Source organism: Heterodontus francisci, chromosome 45, assembly GCF_036365525.1.
Source record: "Heterodontus francisci isolate sHetFra1 chromosome 45, sHetFra1.hap1, whole genome shotgun sequence".
Lineage (NCBI taxonomy): Eukaryota > Metazoa > Chordata > Chondrichthyes > Heterodontiformes > Heterodontidae > Heterodontus > Heterodontus francisci.
In genome coordinates, this window is record NC_090415.1 from 5,497,364 (window position 1) to 5,502,363 (window position 5,000).

A 5,000-nucleotide genomic window follows, 5' to 3' on the forward strand; every position below is an offset into this window, starting at 1 on the left:
ATCCCAGTCTATTCAGTTCCATTGGCTCCAAGGCAACCGAATATCGAGCGGGGCTGAACAATCAGCACTTTTCATCCTGCCCAGTGTTCCAATTTCATTCCCAATCAATCTACATTTCAGATATGTTATTGCAACAGCCACGCACGGGCACTAGATGGCAGTAGCACTGCAGTTTGAAGCCCATCTCTCCATCACACCATCAGCATCAAGACCATCTCTCCATCACACCATCAGCATCAAGACCATCTCTCCATCACACCACTGTGGAATACAGCACAAGCAACTCACCGACCACCGTAAACTGGATGTCTTCACTGCGGGAGGAGTTGAAGAGCTTCCCAGCGATCTGTGCCTGGTACATGCAGGTGTAATTGCCTTGGTCAGCTTTCGTGATGTCGTGAATTTTGAAGTGAGCTGAGATCAAACTCGAGGAGACAATGTGGGAGCTGATGAAATTCTCATCGCTGTCCTTGTACAAATAAAATTTGGCTCCTGAGAAGTAATGGGGAGCCTCACACACAATTTCAATGGACTGTCCTTTCAACAAAATGTGCCATTGCCCATTCAGATTTATGGCTGGTTTCACGAGCTGATCTGTAAGAAGATTGGGAGAAAGAAAATAGCAATACTCAATTGGAAAAGCACCGGTGCTTGAGAACAACAGACTCCTCAAATACTGAAGCAGCCAGTGTAGACCAGTGGCAATTGGCGGACGCTCAGATTGTGTGCAGGGAACTGAGATGTGGAACCGCAGTCTCGGCGCTGACTCACGCTTATTTCGGTAAAGGCACCGGCCCGATCGTGCTGGACGACCTGGACTGCAGAGGGACGGAACTATTTTTGTGGCAATGTCCTTCGCGGCACTGGGGTCAACATAACTGCCACCATGAAGAGGATGCCGGTGTAATTTGCTCTGGTAAGAAACATTCAGATAGACGCATAGGGTTTTTTTTTGTTATAACATTGCTTTGACCTGTTTACCTGTCATTGATACATCAAAAAAATCCATGTAGACCAATTGCCCTCAAGGTATGGTATTGTCAGACAATTATAGAAGCAAGAATGAGAAAGACTGGAAGTAATCATATTGTAGAACCATAGAATATTACAGTGCAGAGAGAGGCCATTTGGACCTTCATATCTGTGGTGGTTCATTGCTGGAACTATCCAATTAGTCCCACTACCTTCTTCTATCACTAAATCCCTGCCATTTTCTACCCTTCAAGCATTTATTCAAGACTTATTGAAAAGTACCATTGCACCTGTTTCCATGGACCTTTACTGCAGCACATTCCAAACCACAATAACTCTGCTCATTTCATCTTTGGCCTTTTTTTTTTTGTTGTTAAGTCTCTGCCCTTTGGTTAAAGTCCCTTGATCCATATATACTCTCTCAGAAACCTTCTATTATCCATGTGGGAGACGATAAGCACCAAGTGGTATTAAAACAGAAAATGAAGCAGAGGTGGGAATGCTGGTCATAGAGTCATAGAGTCACAGAAGGAGACCACTCGTCCCATCGAGTCCATGCTTGCTCTCTGTCGAGTAACCCAATCAGTCCCATTCCCCCAACCTTTACCCACAGCAAGTTTAATTCTCTCAAGTGCCCATCCAATTTCCTTCTGAAATCATCAATCCTCTCCACCACCCTCCGTGGCAGCTAGTTTCAGGTATTCGCACTCACCCTTTAAAAAGGTTCTTCCCCACCTACCCTCGGTCTCTTTGGCCAACATACTCATCTGTGTCCTCTAGTCCTTGTACGATCAGCTAATGGGAAGAGTTTTATTCGTCTACCTTTTCTAAATATGCCATAATCTTGTACACCTCCATCAAATCTTCCCTCAATCTCCATTGCTCCGAGGAGAATAACCCCGGCTTCTCCAACCTAACGTTGTAGCTAAAATCCCTCATCCCTGGAACCATCCTGGTAAATCTCCCCTGCTCCCGGTCAAAAAGCCTCGCATCCTTCTTAAAGTGCAGTGACCAGAATTGGCTGGAATACTCTAGTTGTGGCCAAACCAGAGCTTTATAAATGTTCAGCATCACCTTCTTGCTTGTTTGCTTAAGACCTCTGCATATTCTGTGCAGAGAATACACCTCTGTACACACGATTCGGGCCGAATTACATGTAAATGGCCTGAAGCTCTGCAAATGGGATTTTAAATTAACAACAAAGATATCGAAGTCCAGTTGACTTTCGAAATGTAGGCCACAAATGCATCACGGGCGGTGGAACAAATTGGGCCTCATTTTATCAGCCACTGGTTCTACGGAACACCTGATGTTTAATTCCACCGACTGCAGGCCGAACCCACACTGCCCATTTTGCGCCACTGCCCGAGATGAATTTCTAGCCCCCATATTCCTTGGACCAGCTGATGACAGTGTCTCCACCGAGTCAGATGGGAGATTGATGCCTTCTGTAAACGTGGACAAGCGTATTTGTTCAGCTTTTTGTCAAAAGGTATTGCGTGTTAAAGTTAGCCTGGAGTAATGGATTCTTCGCATGAGATAACTTTGTTCACCCTCACAGAATGATCATGATATATTTCATTGAGGGCAACGGGTGGGGGGGGGGGGCGGTGCGGCAACGACTATTATAGAATCATAGAATGTTACACCACAGCAAGAGGCCATTCTGCCTGTGGTGCCTGTGCCAGCTCTATGAAATATCTATCCCAAATAGTCCCACTCTCCTGCTCTTTCCCCAATAGTCTTGAGCATATTACTTATTCAAGCATAATTCCAATTTTCTTTTGACTGTTACTATTGAAAATCATGCCACCAAACTTTTAGCCAGTGCATTCCAGACCAGAACTCGCCGTGTTAACAACAAATCAACCTTCCCTCTTTTTTATAGTCATTTCCTTAAAACTTTGTCCTTTGATGAACGACCCACCTGCCAGTAGGAGCACTTCCAAGGGACTTTATTAGAAACGACCTCCCCACCCCACGCAGTGCTGAACATCTCGATTCAGCTCATGATCTACCCTGCCCTAATGAGAACTGTTTTCTCCTCTCCACCAAAGGAAAGACCATCATTCCTAGTATCATCACTGTGCTTGCTTGTATGGGACATAGAAAGCATATCACGAAGCTGCATGACCAATACCCCAAAAGGTTTCTGGGGTCCACGAGGAAGCAAATTGTGAAGGAGATATGATATTAGTACAATGCCCTCCCTCCTAACCCATCAGAGGGCGGCTGTCTGTATTTGTGGTGAGGTTCACGACTTAGTCACACCAGGCTATTTGCACCTGGAAGATGCCGACAGACAACAAGTTGCAGTTCCGGGGTTGTATGAGGCATGGACCTTGACATTCCGTTCTGCTGGTCAATTCCTTCTGTTGAATACTCAATATGAACGCTGTCTCTCGCCATTGAAATTGACCATACTTTCCATCTAATTCTCAGCCAACTACTAACCTAGTAAATGGTTAAGTGTAACTGCACAGGGGAACTCCGTGAAGCAGAGGATATTTAACTTAGACCTGAACAAAACAGCTGTAACAATATGCGTGACCAAATCAATCCCAATTTGTCACATAAATCGGTGAAATTCGACTTGAAGGGACGGGGAAGACGGGTGATATCATATGGAATGCCAGTGACATCTCATTTGATAATCAGATCTATCATCTGGATTTAAGGCCGAGAGTTGAAAAGGCGGCCGGTGCAATGTCACTTATTTTCCATTAACACTCTCGAAACGACTGCTCAATAACGTTTCCCCGAGCTACCATTTAAAATGCAACAGTCCAGATCAGGGAGAAAAAGAACCCTATGAGTTGGATAGTCCTATTCTTTTTACAGGTAGAGTATAATGCAAATAGAGACACAAGGAGTAATGGTACATTGTTGCACTGTGGAATAAATGCTGTTATCATCCTGTAGTATATTTTTTCCGGGAAATATGTGGTGTGTCTTTAAGACAGCAAAGGATCAGTACTGCTTTAAGAAAAAACAGGCCTCAGGAGTTACTGAGAAAGTGCATTTTGGTTGCTGTTGGATGCAACCATGCAGAGAGAGAACGAACCAATTTTAAAAGATGCATCCTGGTTGCCTTGGATACAGCTACTTGGACTGAACATCGAGAGATACATTTGTTACAGTTTAATTTTGAACTGGCTTACAGTGGAAGAAACAGCCTGTTCTAACAGAGGGCACAGACAGAGAGCTCTGTGTTCGCACCTGAAAGGAGATCTCTCAGACCATTTAAACTGAAGGAAGAAAATGTACTCTGTTTATTTACTATTCTCTCTCAAAATTCAAAAAACATCAAGCCAAACAGAGATCTCTGATAATATAAACTGAAGGAAGGGAAGTTAGACAGCAACAATCAAGAATTCTGAAGCCAAATTGATTCATTGAACGGTGTTTGCAAGTTGCTAATTGTAGAAATTCATCACTCGAGAAGGAAAGCAACAATTTTGACTTCTGGATTAGACTACGGACTGTTCTATTGTTGAATAACCTTTTGTCCCCATCGGACGGCTGTGAGGACTTCAAACAACGTTGGACTGCTCCACATCCGGCAGGGGCGTAAATTTGCAAGGGCTCAATTTTTTATTCTAATTCAAATGCTCTTTATATCTTAGTAGTGTTTAAGAATTTCGTTTTCCTGATTAAACAGTTAATTAGTTGAATTAAAGACACTTGGTTTGGTTAGCCTCATTCGAGGGGTAATACATGGTACAATTTGGCTGGGTCTTTAATTTGGGGCGTTTAAATATGATATGTTAGGCTATCTGTGGAGGGACGGGATTGAGTTAACAGTGTGTTTCTCCCACCACAATCAGAATCGTATATTTTAATAGGAGGCATTGACAAGAGTGGTCGGTTGTAACGATGCTAATATATATATGATGACTGATGCTTCAATAAGAATATTTAAACTACTTCTGGTCATTACGCATTCCAGGACCGAAGCCAAGATTATCCGTGCTTCCTGATTATGATGTCTTTGTAAAAGGCGAGTCCCTGACTTTGAAATGCACACT

The 5,000-nt window shown here is 43.5% G+C and overlaps 1 long non-coding RNA gene across 1 annotated transcript in view; it reads left to right on the forward strand.

Annotated features, from left to right (window-relative positions):
* Positions 1–694: 694 nt before the first annotated feature.
* The window catches only part of LOC137356199 (uncharacterized), a 5,365-nt gene continuing 1,059 nt past the window's right edge, over positions 695–5,000 (forward strand). Inside the window, exons 1-2 of the long non-coding RNA XR_010971022.1 lie at positions 695–916; positions 4,922–5,000. The exon at positions 4,922–5,000 is cut by the window's right edge and continues 215 nt beyond it. This is a non-coding gene — a long non-coding RNA (uncharacterized lncRNA). The remainder of the gene's footprint in view (positions 917–4,921) is intronic.